Genomic DNA, 17,407 nt, shown 5'->3' on the forward strand with positions numbered 1-17,407 from the left:
AATCATCTGATGTTAGGTCAGGAAACGAGATGAAATAACTTGCAATGAAGGCAGATGAAGTGGCAGCTTCAGTAGGTTGATTTATGTGTATTATTAATAATGAAATGTTCTAACGGGGGAAAAAGGATGCTGTATATTAAAAGTTACTTGAGAAAGACGAATGAGGTTAATATCAAATGGAAACCATAAAGATACAAATTTGTATTTGGTGAGCCAAGTGTTTGGCTTTAAACTAACACAAAACAGGAAACCCACCAAGTAAGTCATGATTCAGTGTCTCACAGTAATTGTGAGGAAAATCACAGTTAAAGTTGACTATAGGACCAGCAGGAATGCTTCCGGAAAATTTTTTAAATAGATGGGAGCTCTGCCAGATCACACAGCCAGCCACTTTTTATATTCCTCAACCTCCTCGTCTCCAAACCCCCTAGGACGATTTGGCAGGAGTGACATAGTTTTCAAGTCCTCTCTTGAATGTTGCCAGTTGAGTTTAGGAGAGAAATAGCAAACATTCCTATGGGCCCACTGAGTTGCAAGGGTCTGCAGCCCCCAAGTCAAAGGTTGTCCCCATCACCCCCTGTTTTGTAGCACAAGCCTGTTTCACTTGTTTTACTCAATTTCATGGCATTCCCAAATCTTGTAGATAATTTGAGCTTATGACCTAGCTGGCCTCTTTTTGACGGTTACAGATAAACTGTCTCAGCCCAAAGTGGTCTTGCCCCTTTCTTAAATTCCTTCAGTTTTAGTTAATTTCCGTGCCACTTGGCTTTTCAAACGTGCACTGTTGCTAGTTAGTTACTCCTTAGGGATTGATGCCTCACTTAGAAGGAAAACTCGTCAAGCCTGGGTAGGGGTTGGTTCTCTCAGCCTTCTCTCTCACGGCTTGGCTTGCCTTCGGTGTCACAGTGACTGGTTATTGGAGCCATGAAAAGATGAGAGACCAGACCCTGCTCAGCAGGCATGGAAGTACCCCTGGGTCAGGGAGTTTGGATGCAAGGCCCAGTGCCAGCCCATCCCGCTTATGCTGAGCAGAAAAAGCAGCTCTCAGACTGGGTCATGCTGCTCAACAGCTGGCAAAGACCCAGCCTTCTAGGCTTGGCCTCATCTGGCCTCTGATCTGGAAGCTGTTCATATAGCAGGTTGGCCCAGTTTCTCACCCCAGGGCCTGCTGCCCAGAGGACTTAGCAGAAGTGCTGGCTGAGGCTGCAGTCCCGAGAAGGACTTGAGTGACTGCTCGCTTGGCTGCTTAACAGCTTGTAACTTGGGTGGGTGGGGGGATTGGTATAATAAATTCTCTAATAATGTAATAATGCCTTCCCTACATGAATAGCGTTTAGCTTTTATTTCATATCTGCAGTGTCGATTCCTGGTACGCATTTGACATTTGTTACTGCTACCATTTGTTGAGCACTGGCCGTGTGCTCATTGCTATTCCTGGTGCTTCCCAGCAACTCTGAAGTATTACTATTCCCGTTTTATAGCTGCGGAGGTTCAGGAGAACAACTCACTCTTCTAGGTCATACAGCTAAGAAATGACAACCAGGATATAATTCTGGCTACTCTGTCTCCAGAGCCCTGTATCTCTCCATAATGGCCATGGATGGGCACTATAAACTAGGAAAGGCCCTCAGTCAACATCAGACTCCTAAATTAGTCCCTGCCTGCGTCTTTGCCAATCCCCCAGGCTTAACCTTTCCCAGCACACACCACCTTTCACTGCATTGTGGAAAAAACAAAGGAATAGCTCCAAATATAATTTAGCAATCAAAACCCACGCAGACAAGAAAATAACTATTAAATTCTGCCCTTTGCCCACTGCCTGGGGAAATCACACTGGATATTGGTTAGTTTTTCCTCTGTACTGCTCTCCTTGGGAACTTATCTCAAACCATTTTTATTGCTCATCTGAACAATCCAACTCAGACAGGCTGAAGCAGGAAGCTGCAAAACAGTCACTGGAGGTGAGAAAGGTGACCTCACAGCCACTGGCTTTGAAGATCAACACTAGGTCAGGTTACAAGCTGCCAAATCCAGGGAAACCCTGAGGCCCCTGCACCAGCTGTGCAGACAAGGTTAGACTCTCTTGTCTGGAGCTGACCCAGCAGGAATAGCAGCCACCAGGGTGGCACTGGGCCAGAGTCCTGGAGGCCAGACTAGATGGGGTGGAAGAGTTATCCAGGTCAACTGATGCATCAAAAGGGCCGGGACAGTTCATAGCCAGGAGGGGCCCACATCAGGAATTCATTCAGAAAGGCTCAAATCATTCTTAGCATATTCATGGATTAAGAGTTAATCTTTTATTCCCACACATCTGAACATCTCTGAACTTAGGATGTATTTTAGAATCAATAGTGTCTTTCTTTAGTTCACATTATAAGAGTATAGATTACAATCAGTGGCATCTAGGATTTGTTGGAATGCAAAGTTAATGGAGCCCTGGAGGCTGAGTGGCTCAGTTGGTTGGAGCATTGTCCCATACACCAAAGGGTTGCAGGTTCAATTCTTGGTCAGGGCACATACCTAGCTTGTGGGTTGGATCTCTGGTCAGGGCTCATACCAATGTTTCTCCTTTCCTCACTCCAGGTCCTGGAATAAAGACAGTAAAACAATGTGCAAATGAGCACAAAGTTCCACCTTGAGCTTCCTGGCAGGCAGAGCAAAGTAGGATCTAAAAGTAAATTCATTCTTGCCCTGGCCAGTTTGGCTCAGTGGCTAGAGCATCAGTCTGCGGACTGAGGGGTCCCGGGTTCGATTCCAGACAAGGGCACGTACCTCAGTTGCAGGCTCGATCCCCAGCCCTGGCTGGGGCCCTTGCAGGAGGCAACCAATCGATGTGTCTCTCACATCGATGTTTCTCTCATCCTCTCTCCCCCTCTATTCTCTCTGAAAAACTGGAAAAAATATCCTCGAGTGAGGATGGAAAAAAAAAATACAAGTAAATATATTCTCAATAAATATAAATCTCCACATGTATTTCTAAACTAATGTTTTCATGACTTTATTGTTTTTAAAGATAAATGTTCATGATTTTGTAAGGTCAAGCTATATGGAAAAGTACAAAGATGACCAAAACCTGCCTGATCTCCAGTAGGGGGCATGCAGGAGGCAGCCGATTGATGTTGCTCTCAAATCAATAAAAATATTTTTTTTAAATATTGCTCTTATTACTTTGTAGCTGCATGACCTTGGACAAATCCCTTAACCTCAGAAGCTCCTCTGCCTCACCTGTGAAATAAACATCATCTTAGTACTTAAGGCCCATGGTTATTAGATTTAAGTGAAAACAAGCCCCCAAAGCACTTAGCATAGGGCCCAGGGCCTAGCCTAAGGTAGGTAGCTGTTATTATTATGCCTGAAAGATCACATCTCCACAGCACTGGGTGTTTATGATCACCCCTCCCCCCATACAGATTTGAGGCAAGTCATAGAGTATTTTTTAGTGTGTTAAGCAGTTGTTTTGTTTAAGTTTCCCCCACCCCCTGAAGTAAATGCGAAAGGCCTTAGAAACAGCCACACCCCACTCTGGGCCGGGCCTCATTCTGAGCAGTCAGATGATCAGGGAGGGCTGGGAGGGGAGGTGGAGATGATAGAAACCAGCTTGGCTTCCTGCCCCCAAGACACAAGCCAGGGAGGAGCCAACTTCCACTGGAGGGGAAGGCGGGGAGCATGCTGGGCCTTGCAGGAGGCTGCAGCTCCAAGCTGAGGTTTTTGGTGGAACAAGTACTGGAGCCGCCTCCTCAAGGCGGGCTGCGTGCAGACTCTCCAGAGTACACTCTTTAGCTGCTCCTGGTACGTGGACCTATTGGTACAAAACCACCCACCCCCTGGCCTGATTCCCACCTTGCCCAGGCTATCACCCTGGCTCCCTCTGCACCCCGTGCCTCGCTCTATCCCAGCACTTGTCTTGCATGCATGTGTGCCTGCCTTCTTTCCTTTCTTCATTCGTGCCCTCATTCATGCATTCACTCACTCACCCAGTAGCACTTGACGGCTTGCTATATGCCAGACCATGCTGGGTGCTGGGGGTACCAAAAACAGTTCCTCTCTCAAGATATTCCACTCTAGGGGGCAAATGAAAACAGACCTGCAAACCACTAAACAGCTAGGGAAAAGACAACCTCATAATTGCTACGAGCCACACTCAGGATCACTGGCATGGCCTTAGTTACTGGGCTTATTACCATGAGCAACGTAGTTGGTTGACAGCAAAATCTGCAGCCAAACTGCCAGGGCAGGCACCCCAGCTCTCTACTTAGCTGTGGGAACTTGGGCAGGGACTGAGCTCCTCTGTGCCTGTTTCCTTGGCTATAACACAAGGATAATTAACATCTTTATAGAATTATAAGGATTAAAGGACAATAGTTACAAGACTGGAGTAGGTCCTGACATACAGCACAATGTAAGATAAGTCATTTTTTTTCACTGCTCTGCAAATTCTTGGTAATAACACTGGTATAACACTTGGTATAGCACTGGGGATCTATATGCACCCCACCCCAAGTTCACAGCCAGTGTGCCCCATGGCCTTCATCAGAGAATGGAGGGGCAACAGGGGCCCCAGAGAGGAGCTAAGGCCCGTGTTGACAATGGGTCACTTGTGGGATTTCTGAAAACATACCTGCCAGGTCCCTTTCCTGGAGATTCTGAGTCTGAACCACAAACCACGCCACACTGAAAACCACTGATCTGGTTCAAACCCCTTCATTTTACCCCTTCAATCCACTGGATCAAGACAAGGTAAAGTCAGTAGCAGAACCTGGACTGGGAGACTAAGGCACTGTTTCCTTTCACTCCTGTTGTTGGAACCTCTCCCCCAGCAGTCCCCACAGCAAATGGGACCCTCGAAAGTAGGGGGCCATAGGGGACAGCACCAGAAAGCCAGGGAGGATGCTGGGAAACTCCACGTGGAGCTATCTTCCCACCTGGCCTCCCTACCTGATGGCCTCACTACGTGGCTCTCTTCCAGTTCAAAGCACACTTCATGACCAGTCCTCTTCTGCAGTTCTAGGCTGTTCCTTAGATAGCAGTGGCGCCTGCCCTTGGGCAGAACAAGGCCTCAAGGGGAGAAGGGACCACTGAATCGCCTTTCAATGGCTGAAGGATGAAAGGAACCAAGGGACCAGAAAGGCACTGATAGTGTTTGTATGCCTGGCTGTCTAGCTCAGACCCAGAGGGCAGGCACAGCCAGTAGCTTGTTTATCTCTTGATCCATTAAAACCTTGCTGACCTGCTATTTCCAGCCAGAACTCACCCATGTGGCAGGCTACTTTGGTCAGCAAGGTGTTTAAAATTATTTAAATTAATGTAAGTGCAGACCTGAGTTATTTCGTGACCGGTCAACAATGTTTGGACACAGAAACGCGTATAATTGTGACTGGTCAGCAAGGTGATACTTATGATTCAGAAAGAGTGAGCAGCCATGCTCAGGCATGTGAAGGAAGGAAGGCTCTAGAAGCAATGCTAAGTTTGGAGATGAGTAGTATGTCAGGCTGGGTGAGGGGGCAGGAAAGCTATAGTGAGAGGTGTGAAGTAGCTTCCAGGCATTTTGGGGAAACTGAAGCCATAAAGGCTGAGCAGTGCAGTTACAGGGTTAGTTTTGCTTGTCAGCTATGTGACAGCTGAGAAAGAATGTTCCAGAGAGGGCAAGGCAGAGGCAGGGAGGTAATATTTATACTCTTATACTTTATGAATATTTTACCTCCTTTAAATCTTATAATAATCCCACAAAACTGATCCTACTTTAATCATCAGCCTCATTTTACAGAAGAGGAAACGGGCACGGAGAGGTGACAGACCTTTCTCCAGGTCACATGGCTAGTTAGTGGCAGAGCTAAGACTTGGACTGGGCAAGCTGGCTCTTGGAGCTGTGCCTCTAACAACGACACTGCATCTCTCAGCCCTGCTGGCTCTCAAACCTTTACTGAGGGCCTGCTGCATGCCACAGCCTGTGCCAGGCTTTATGCATAGGACAAAGTCCCTGTATCAAAGGAGCTTTTGTAATTCCAAAGATGGACTAGTGGGTCAAAAGTTATATTTTGCCACTTTTTAAAAAATATTTTTAAATTGAATTTTTTAGAGAGGAAGGAAGGAGAGAGAAACATCGATGTGAGATCGAAACAGAGATGGGGTGCCTCCTGCACGCCCCCAACTGGGGTCCAGGCCGAAACCTGGGCATGTGCCCTGACTGGGAATCAAACCGGCAACTTTCAGTGCACGGGACGACACCCACCCAACTGAGCCACCCGGGCCAGGACATATTTTGCCACTTTTGTGCCCAGATTGCTTTTCAAAAGTGTAGAGTCCATTTAAATTTTAAGCAGCAGTATTTGTGGGTATGTGACAATTTCACTACAGCTTCACCAGCAATGGGTATTGTCTTGCCCCAAAAAGGTTTGGTATCCAGCGTGTTCAACAGGCAGCCTTTTCCTCCTTGGGGTTCATGTCCCCGACCCAGTCCATGAATGAAGGAAAGAGCTCATGAAAAGTGAATGAAATATTAGGTTACAGAGAGGACAGAGGACTCGTGCTGGCCTGTGAAGTGGGCCAGAGTCATGAGTTTTTGTATTTAGGTTGCCAGTTACTTACTATCTTTGACTAAAGTAGGAATGTTTCTGAGGCAGTGGGAGTTCAAGAACAAACAGTACAGGCAGAAAACATATAACCTTGAGTTAAATGAGTAAAAATGTGCAAGAGGAAAAAAAAGGTGAATTGGGCACATGTTACATTCCCCAAAACATTTCACAGATAATGAATATTCTACATCATCATTTACTGTCTCCAACCTTTCTCCTTTTTTCTGCCTTCCCTCTTGCATGTATCTCATTACATTGCAGTTGCTTACCCATCTGTCTTGGTGACCAGATTGTGAGGCTAGATCTAATGGCAGGGACACTTTTCCATCCAGTTTCCCAGAGTAGACGGTGACACCCAGTGCATGGCTCAATGGGCCACAACAGTTCTCAGAATTCTCATTGAACTAGTCTGGGCATCTCCCACTAATATACGATGCTAGTTACTGACACTGGTGTGGCAGAGGAGTTCTATGGAAGAAGTATCACATGGACTCATTTTTGGGGGTTGGGGTTGGGCAGGAGGGAGGCAAAGCTCTTTATTTTATTTTATTATTTTTATATATTGATTTTTGAGAGAGAGAGAGGAAGACAGGGAGAGAGAAAGAATGGGGGGGGGGAGAAACACTGATTTGTTGTTCTATTTATTTATGCATTCATTGGTTGATTCTTGTATGTGCCCTGACCGGGGATCAAACCCGAAAACTTGACTGTATCAGGGTGACACTCTAACCAACTGAGCTATCTGGCCAGTGCAAGGCAAATCTCTTTAAAGCCATACTGGAGTGTGACAGAGTTCCATGGTAGGAGCTCTTGTGTACAGAGTACTGGGGGAAAAAGGGTCAGGATTTATGTCACCTATTTCTCTTTTCTCAGCTTCATTGCCTGACTCGTGACTGAGCACAGGCAGGCTCCATGAAAGCCTACTGCTTGACTGGCCCACACCACTCGGACGATGCTTCCCTAGGGTGGACCCCAGATCTGCATTAAACTGTAAGCGGTCACAGTCCAAGCAGAGCTAGGCCCAGCTCTGGGGCTGTGGAGATGGCCTAATTTGCATTTGGAGACAAACCGTTTATCTTTGTCACTGCCTTAAAAGGAGGGAAAAGAGGGTTTGTTACCAAACCTAGTGAGCAGAGCTGCTAGGCTGCAAGAGGGAGACTGAAAGTTCATGGATGAATGCGTGGTTGGCTATGGTGGGACAGCTGTCGATTCTGATAGTCAGAGGGTGGTGGAAGTGTTTGATGGCAAGTAAGGAGGTGACAGCAGAGTGTGTGTGTGTGTGTGTGTGTGTGTGTGTGTGTGTGTGTGTGTGTGTGTGTGCATGAGAGCCAGGAGTGCCAGAGGACCCCAGAGACTGTGCACAAAAGCAGGAGCTTTAGACTGGGCTACTTCCTGGCTGGGGTGAGGGGCAGGCCAGGGAGCAGGGGACAGGTAGGTGGCCAGGAGGCATCACTGGAGGCTGACATTTGGAGCTGCTGTGTGATGGCTCGATGCAGCCTGTCCTGCACCTGCCAGCCCCTGCGATGACAAGCTTTAAGAGAGACTAGCAGGAGCATGCATTTCCTCTGTACTCACAATTCCACTTTGAGATAGCTATTCCCAGAGATGTTCCCACAGCGCACAAAGGAAGCATACTTATAAAGGTAAAACAAGAAACTTCCTCAGCGTACATCTGAGAGGGTCGTGTTAACTGCATGGTGGGAATTTAGGAGTTTTTATAAGGAGATAAGACTGTCAGAAGAGAACAGAGCAAGTTCTAGAATGGTAGGATCAAATCTAGAGAGAGAGCTGAAAAAGCTTGGAGAGATTTACATCAAGCTCTTAACAGTGAGGTGTAGGGTGTGAGAATTGTACTTTCATTTGGATTCTGTTTTATACACTCTGTATTGTTTGGACATTCTACAGCAAATATTTAAAGTTTTTATTTTATTATTTTATTTAAAGAATGCTGAAGACAAACTGACACACAGTGCACCTGGTTTCCCATTCATCTGACCACACCCTCTGAAGTGTGGAGTGAGAGGAGGCCCAGGAGTTAATCCCTCTGCCTCTCTGCGGTTTCCTGCTGTCATTTAGCCCTCTGAGCCTCAGTGTGTCCACCTTTAAGGCAGGCAGAGCATCTCTGATGCTCAGGAGCCACTGTGACGTGAGGCTGGGGTGGGGGTGGAGGGGATGGATAAGATGACACTGTGTTAGCAAAACTCAGCTAAGAGAGGCCCTGCTGCAGCCCAACTCAAGGGCCATCACCATGTGGCTTCAGTGTCAGACCCAACCTCAAGGGAAGGGGGGGAGGGGAAGAGGAAGGAACTAGAGGAAGAGCTAGCCAGCTTCTTCTGGACTCAGTCCCTCCTCCATCTGACTCTTGCTGACCTCCCTCCTGGCCGAGGTCTCTGTGCCACTTGGGCCCACGGCTTCCCTTCCTGGCGCCGCCTCCTCCTCTGGAAAGGCCCTTCTCTCCTGAGTCTCCCCGGCCACCTCCAGCTGCCCTGCTGTCCAGCTGCCAGCAGTACAGACCTGTACAGGCTGCTTCTAGCTTTGCTGAGGTCCAGCAGCTCCCACCTTTACATCAGGTGACAAAAGTGTCCTTCTTATTAGCAAAAAGTGAGGATTTTGGAGGGAAAAAGAAAGCAGTCCTTAGACATCCCAGGGAAGAGAGAAGACTGGGTAGGCTTGGGAGGCAGGTGGCCATTGCTGGCTGGGATACAAACACCAGCCCTATAGAGCAGGAAATGGTGTGTGTGTGTGTGTGTGTGTGTGTGTGTGTGTGTGTCAGAGTTTGGACCAGCTGGTGGAATAGTCAGAGAGGTGGGGCAGCATTAGATCCCAAGGAATCCAATGCCAGGAGGAGGCGTTCCAATTTAGGCAGCTGAACTTGAGATGTGACAGGGAGACCAGTGATTTGGGGACCTGCCCAGTCAAGCCCAGCCTCCAGGGTCCTGAGATTACACATTCTGAACTCATGTGGCCCCGGCTTTAGAAACTGCCTGTAGGAGTGCCTTCTGACCTGCCTGGCACTTAGTAGGAACTCCTCAGCTATCTGTCACATGAATGGGCCAGGGAGTAAACTGAGCTGCCTTTCCCACTCACCTCCTGCCATTGGCCACTACGGCTAAACAGTAAACTAGGCCACCGGCCTGACCCAGTTTCCCCGCATAGCCCGCCAAGCCCAGGGCACAGCAGATGCTTTGGAGCAGGAGTCCGCGGTGACTCACAGGCATCTGCTCTGGGTCCTACTCCCCGCCACCTCCCCGCTCGCGCTTTGGATCTTGCAAGCTTGTGACATTTGCCTAGGCTGTGACTTACCTCCCTGAAGGGAGAAGAAATGGGCCCTGTGGTCTCCTGGCACTGGCCCCGCCGCCCCAACCAGAGACTAGCGTGTCCCCTGGGCAGCACTGCCCTCCTGTGGCCGTGTCACCGGGCCTCAGGAAGGGGCCCTGGGGGCCTGGCGCAGCTCCCAGTAAGCTGGCTTGTGTGATTGACTGGAAGGCCAACTCCACAAGCACATTGTCCACACTGGTAAACAAGGAGAGGAATCACATCCCCACCTCCCCTAGGGGTCCTGGGCTTGCCCTGGGTGAAGCTCAATAAAGGATGCAATTGTTTTCCCAGCGCCCTGGGAACAGGCATCCCAGACCCTTGCTCTGAGCTGGATAAGGGGAATGCCCTTTTTGCTGAAAGCCTGGGTTATGTTCCTGCTTTCCGCCTGCCCAAGGCCATGTGTCTGATACATTTTAAAAATAGATGTGAACATCTGCCCCCTTCCTGTTGCGAGTTGCCTATTCATCGCTTTTGTGCATTTTTCTATTTTTTCCCCCCTTCTTGATTTGTAGAAGTTCTTAAAATGTCAGGCCTGTTATATTGAAACAGGATAGTAAGAAGCTCGGAAAATCCCTGAGCAAGTGGAATGGGGAAACTGAGACAAGATAACTAACTAAGCCAAACAATCTGAACAACTTCCAGACAGCTAGTGAATCACAAGGCCTTCCCTTCCCTAGCCAAGGATGCTTGAGAGCAAATGGTTTACACCTCTCCTCCCTAACCAGAGAACACATAGCTTAAATCACCCTGGTCAGGGAGAAAGGGGACAGAGACCCAATTAGTGCCATTTGTGCCAGTCACACCCAAAGACAGGAAGTCAGGGGAACAAATAACAAAAAACCTCGATTAAGAGCCAGACAGACCCAAGATAACAGTAAAACAGACCAAAGAATAATCCCAAACTCCCCTATATGCTTATTTTTGTGCATCAGCATGTTAAAAGCACACCTGGAAAGCTGATGAATATTCTGCTAAAACCCTCCCCTAAAACTCTCTTCCTGCAGAAGAGCGACAAAAGCCCTCAACATAAAGGATGCCAGTGCGGGATCTCTCTAGTGCACCCCCCGTGCCTGTTCTCAGACATGAATTTTTTATTTTCTTCCTCCTAACCTCTAAGGGTCCCCACGAGACTTGCAACCAGGGAAGCAGCAGGCAGCAGCAGCTTGCCCTGGGCCTACCCCCTGAACCTGTCTCCTTTTTCTCTGGCTTTCTAGTGAGCTAACAGCAGCCCCGCCTTGGCTCACTTCTTTCCCATAACGTTTCTAGGGAGCCAAAGCAGCCCTGCCTAGGCTCTCCTGTTGCTTCTTCTACCCTAAGGCTTAGTTTCACTGTCCCCAGCTTCAATACACATACTCTCAAAATCACCTGGACTTATGAAATCTTTCTTTCACGAAGTTAAGAACCCACACACTATGGGCCGGCCTGAGGCAGACCAGCTTTGGGCCTGGCCCCCGTCCGGGAACAATATGTGTTACAAATATTTTTCCAAACTTAGAATTTACCTTCTGATTTTGTTCTTGGTGATTTTTGACGTGTACCCTTTACATTTTTATGTGGTCTGACCTTTTGATGTATTCTTTACCTTGCTTTTGGCCTTTTGCTCCCTTCGCTCATCTGAGTACTAGACAAAGATTTTTTTATTTTTTAATATGTCTTTATTGATTTCAGAGAGAGGAAGGGAGAGGGAGAGAGAAACATCAGCGATGAGAGAGTCACTGATTGGCTGCCTCCTGCAAGCCTCCCACTTGGGATTGAGTCCGCAACCCAGGCACGTGCCCTGACCGGAAATCGGACCCGAATCGCCGGGATCCTAGGCCGATGCTCAACCGCTGAGCCACGCCCAGCCGGCCCCGACGGAGCTTTCCCTAATTTTCTTCTAGATGTCTGTTTTTCCTTTTTTCCTCCTCTCCCTCCTCCTGCTCTTCCTCCCCTTTTTCATTTAGCTTTTAAACTCATCCAGAATTTATTTTGATTTAAGGTGTGATGAGGTAAAGATCTAAATTTAGTCTTTCTCACATAGCCAATTTCCCAAATACCATGGTTCAGCCTTCCTCACTGATTTAAAATACCACCTCGATTATACACGAAATGCTTGGGGCTGTTTCTGGCCAGGACCCTGACCTCACATGCTGAGTTGAAGGGTATGGATTTCTTTTTTAAAACAAAACAAAAAACAAAACAAAACAAAACAAAACAAAACAAAACAAAACAAACAAAACAAACATATTAGACCACTGATCATGAATTCGGGACACATTCACATTCTTCTTTTAGCTCCAGGTGAAAATGCAGTCTTGAGTAAAACATCTGCACCAAAAAACTGGATAGGAAATATATCATTTAAAAGGGTGTGATCATTTCATGTTCTTACAATACAGAATGCCAAACCTTCCTCCAGAATGGCCGGGCTCATTTATATCTCACCAGAAGTGAATGACAAAGCCCTTTTTACCATGGGCGGGCGGGCCAAGGTGGAGAATTCTTTGGGAAAAGCTTGTCCCAATTTGAAAGACCAAAAAAATGCCCCTTCATTGTTTTCTCTCTGAATTTGCAGTTCTTTGACACCCTGGAATCCCTTGGTAGGGCACACACATATTCACACACATCCTTACATCCACACCCACCCCACACATGCTCACACGTACACAGCAGAGAGGCGGCATCTGCATATCGGCTGGGCCCCTTGAGTTGCCTCCCAGGAGCTTTATGCCCCAGGCCCTGGTGGCCTTGAAAAATCACAGGGGAAAGATAAGTATCTGGAAAACATTCCCAGGCGTTTTCATGTGTGAAGCAGTTTTCTTCTTCGGCCCCTCCTCTTCTTTTGTCACTTTGCAAATATCTGCTGCTGTCTTGCCAAGTGTTGGGATTGGGCCACATCTCCCTGTTGAGAGGCCTGGGTTGGGGGTTAGGAGGAACCTCAAAAGAGCAACCTGCTCCATCCTTTCCTCACTGCCCTCATCCCAGCTCCCACAAGGATCTAACCCGCAGAGAGAAGGAAACAGCCCCGCAAGGTTTTACAGGGGTCATAAAATATGGCTCCACCCTCCAGAGGAAGCTGAAGCTGGGATGTAACCGCAGAGCAGATGGGGCCTGGGGAGGAAGCAGCACTTAGTGCAGAGGCTCAAAGGAAAGCAGAAGAGGGGCAGAGGGGGCAGAGAGGGCAGAGAGGTCAGAGGGGGCAGAGAGGGCAGAGGGGGCAGGGGGGCAAAGGGGGCAGAGGGGGCAGAGAGGGCAGAGAGGGCAGAGAGGGCAGAGAGGGCAGAGAGGGCAGAGAGGGCAGGCTCAGCCCCTCCTCTGGCCTCCAGGCCTTAGATGCACAGCTCCGAGTCCAGACACAGCGGGGAGGGAACTAGAGCTCCCTGTGTTTTGTGTACCTGTGCCTCATTTCTGACTCTGAGTCCCTTTCCATCAGGCTGGTGGGGAAAATACAAACTTCTTCCAGGAGTCATGCCACAGTTCTGAGGACTTAATGCAACCCCCCACAGCAGGAGGGTGGCAATTTGATCTTCAGGAAACAATCCCCGAGTCACTGCCTGGCTGTCCGTGCCCAGTCTGCAGGGCCCCTTCAGGTCTGATGTTTCCCTGTTCATCGCCGTCACAGTCTGGCTTAGAAACAGCCCCAAACCATTTGTCCCGGGCTCCAGTGCCTCCCTGAGAGCTGCCCTGGGGACCCTCTGTCACTCCTCTTCAGGCAGGGGACCCTCCCCCTGGTTCGGGTTCCCCTCTCCTCATTGCTTCTGGCCAGGGTGCCTTGAACACTTGCACGAAGCCGCTTCCCCACTTTTATGGCCTCTAGAAATCAATTCAGTTCTCCTGCGGCCTAGACCCTTAAAAAAGGTTCTTAGGTTCCTTCTGCTTCCCTTCCTCTTCCTCCCCACTCTGCTGCCCTCAAAGCTGCTCGCGTGGGGGAAGGAAACGGAAAAACACAGGGAGACAAACGAACCTTCATGGGGCTGACACAGCTGGGGGGGGGGGGCTCTGGCGGGGTAGAGGGATTGAGCAAAAAAGAAAAAAAGAGAAAAAACTCACGAACAGGGACAGTGGGGTGATTGCGGTGGTGGGGAGGGGCTCAATGGTGATAGACGGAGACTTGACTTGGGGTGGTGCACACACAATACAGTGTACAGATGATGTGTTATAGAATCGTGCGCCTGAAACCTGTATAATTTTGTTAACCAGTGTCGCCCCAATAAATTCAATAAAAAGGGGGGAAAAATCTAGCCACATACAGTATCATGTTTAATTTCACCACAATCTTCTGAAGCTACTCTCATTTTATAGATGAGGAAACTTAAAGCTTAATAAGGTCACAAAACTAATAAGTGTTCTTTCCGCATACACACCCCAAAACACTTTGTCAAATGGGTGTGCACTAGGTCAGTGAACTGGACCCCAAACTTTCTGTTGTTGTTACACAGATGAACTCTTTATTCCCATAGAAACTTCCTTGGAAAACCTGAAAATGTGTTCCTGCTCTGGTGGGAGGTGACTGGGCTGGAGGCTCAGAGTGCGGCCTCCGCCTCCCCTTGGTGATGTCCTAGGTCCCAGGGGCACATTTTGAGACCTCTGGACAGTATGGACTCCAGGCCGGCTCTACAGTCAAACGCCCATACCTGGATAATGACACTTCTTGGTCACTGGCCCAGTGGGTTTCCTTGGAAGACACTGGCTTCATGGTGCACATAATCAAAACTTCCTGTTTGGTTCTTCCCTCAAGGCTGCTGGGTGCCATGACAGGGCCAGATCCGTGGCTTCTAAGAAGGTTTGGAGGCTGGCCCACCCCCTGCTGCCCAATCTCTCCAGTGCATCCAATGTAATCAGCCAGGGCTGCATGGGGCCAATTGCTTTAAATAAATGTTAATCCTGCTCCGAGCTAGATTGACAAGGCCTTTGAGAAGGTTCAGAAAAAAACAGGACTATGATTTGTCTCCTGAGACAATTTTTTTTTCTCTTTGGCTGATCTCTTCATTAGGACTGCTGCTATCTCCTCCACCCCCTTTTATTCGTAAAATTAATGTTTCAGGAGACACCAATAGCCCTAGGGTTTCCATAGCTGGTTACTGCATCCATGCCTTCACTGGATAAATATTAGGTGAGCACCTACTGAACACCAGGTACTGTGCTAAGCACCAAAGTACAAAGACAAGGAAGATGCATCTCCTTCACAGTCCACAGTTCACGGTTCATTCCTCTATGCTTTCCTAGCCCTGGGAAAATGTAGTGGACATTTGCTGGCTCTTGGCCACTCAGCATTCATTTCCCCTAATAGTTCTCTGTGGTTTCCTTTCCCATGACCTGCCCCCCATGAGCACAGCCTTGGTGAGACAATGAATCAGGGAATCTGGTAGAAGCCAAAGGGTGTCTGGAGGTTTTGTCAACCACACTTCTTCCTCCCTCTGTGCCAGTGAGACCAAAGCCTGGAAAAGCAACCTAAGTGCTTCCAGTCAGACCCCTTCCCAGGACTTTGAAACAAGGCTGGGAGAGGCAGTCGGCTTATTCACCCCAACAGCATAAGTTGACTGCCAAGGAAATTCTTTTCTGCTTCCTGTACTTCTTCCTCCAGACTTCCTGTGGATTCTGGGCATCTCCTAAGTTTTTCTTTTCTTTAAGGCAGCCAGAATTGGTTTTGGTTGCTTGCACTCAAAGAACCCTGACCGGCATACCAGATTCTAGCTGTTATTTCAGTTGCATGCAACATGCTTGAAACATATCTGTGAGCACATGTTCTGGGCCAGGTGTTGTGGATACATTCATCTAGAGAAAGACAGACAAGCAAAGTGCTTAAGTGTAAGAAATGTGGTAGTGCAAGGAACAAGGGAGGAAGAGGTCAGCTCTGTCTAAAAGCAGGAGGGGTCTGAGAAAGCTTCATAGAACAGGTCATACAAACTGAATTTCTTGCTGTGGTCTTTGTCCCTACTCGCACCCCCTCATCTGTCTCAGCAGTGCAGCTGGAGAGATCTTTTACAAACCAGATCAAATCACTGCAGGGTTCAAAAATCCCCCAATGGCTCCCTGCCTCACTCAGGGTTAAAGCCAAAGTCCTAAGATGGTCTACAGGCCCTCTATGACCTGGTTCCCAAGCCAAGAATTCTGTCGTCCAGCCCCTGTGCAGCTGGGTAGAGTCACAGGGCGAACCTCTTATAGGGATAACATCTAGGTCTGAGTTGTGTTTCAGCTCCAGGTCTAGAAAAGCAATAAAACCAGATAAGTGACGCCATGGCTGACCTCAGGACCAGCTGTATTAACTAAGGAACCCCTGCCCTGGCACCAGCCTATCATGACCCTGAAAGGACACACCTGGAAAGCTGATGAATATTCTATTGAGATCCTCTTCTGGGACCTTCCCTAAAGTCCCCACCCTTAAAAGCCTTTAGGAGGAAGGACACAGGGCAAGCAAGCTCTGCTCCCTCGCTGGGGCATTGTGCCTCTCCTCTTCCCCTCTCCTTCTCCCAGGAGTGTTACCTTTACCTTCCCCTCTCTCCTCCGCTCCAAGCGCCCTTCTTTTGTCTCTGTGGCTGTTTCCTAAAGCCCACTTCTTCTACCTCTGTGATTTTCTAAATAAACTTCCTCTTATATTTTGAGTCTTGGCTCTGAATTTTTTCCTAACCAGAACTCAAGTACTGAGGTTGCTGAACCCAGGTCTGGTCTGACCTCATTGTTTTAACACCTGGTGCCATTCTCGCTGCTGCCAACAAGTTCAGAGATGGATCACACAGATGGCGACTTGGACTACAACAGAGGTGGTATTTCTACAATCAGTGGGAAAAGAAGCGACCAACTGATCACAGTAACAGAACAACTGGCTAACATATGCAAAATGTAAAATTAGATCCCTTCCTCACACTGTACTTGAAGATAGATTCCATATTATATTTTAAAATTAAATGTAAAAAGCCAAATTTTAAAACTTAAAAAAAAAAATCTACAAGAGAATATGTTCATGAACTTCAGGTGAAGAGTTTCTGAAATGACACAAAGAGCTGCATCATAAATAAGAGTATTTCTCTTTTCTTTTTTTAATTTTATTTTTCAATTACAGTTTACAATTACATTTAATATTATTTTGTATTCTTTCAGTAAATAAGAATTTTGATAAATTTGACTATCTTAAAATAAAAAGGCAAGATATTTGCAATTCACTGCAACCTATTTGTATCCAGACTATATAATGAAATCCTATAAATAAATAAAAAAGAAAGATTTAAGAGAAAGGCAAAACTCACAGAAGAGGAAACCCAAATGGCCATAAACAAATGAAAAATGCTCAACCTCATGAATAATCATGAGAATTCAAATAAATATAATGAGACCCCATGTCATGCCCATCAGATTGGCCAAAATTAAAAAGCCTGAAAACACTATGTTGGTGAAGATATGGGGCAATAAGAACTCATAAATTTCTGAAGGGATTATAAATTGTTACATGCCTACAACCATTTATCCACGATGCCAAAAATCCAAAAGAAACCCAAAAGTTTTTTCCTCCACCTAAGTTTGGTTTAATCTTACTTCATGAC

This window comes from Miniopterus schreibersii, assembly GCF_964146895.1.
Source record: "Miniopterus schreibersii genome assembly, chromosome: 16".
In the NCBI taxonomy this organism is placed as follows: domain Eukaryota; kingdom Metazoa; phylum Chordata; class Mammalia; order Chiroptera; family Miniopteridae; genus Miniopterus; species Miniopterus schreibersii.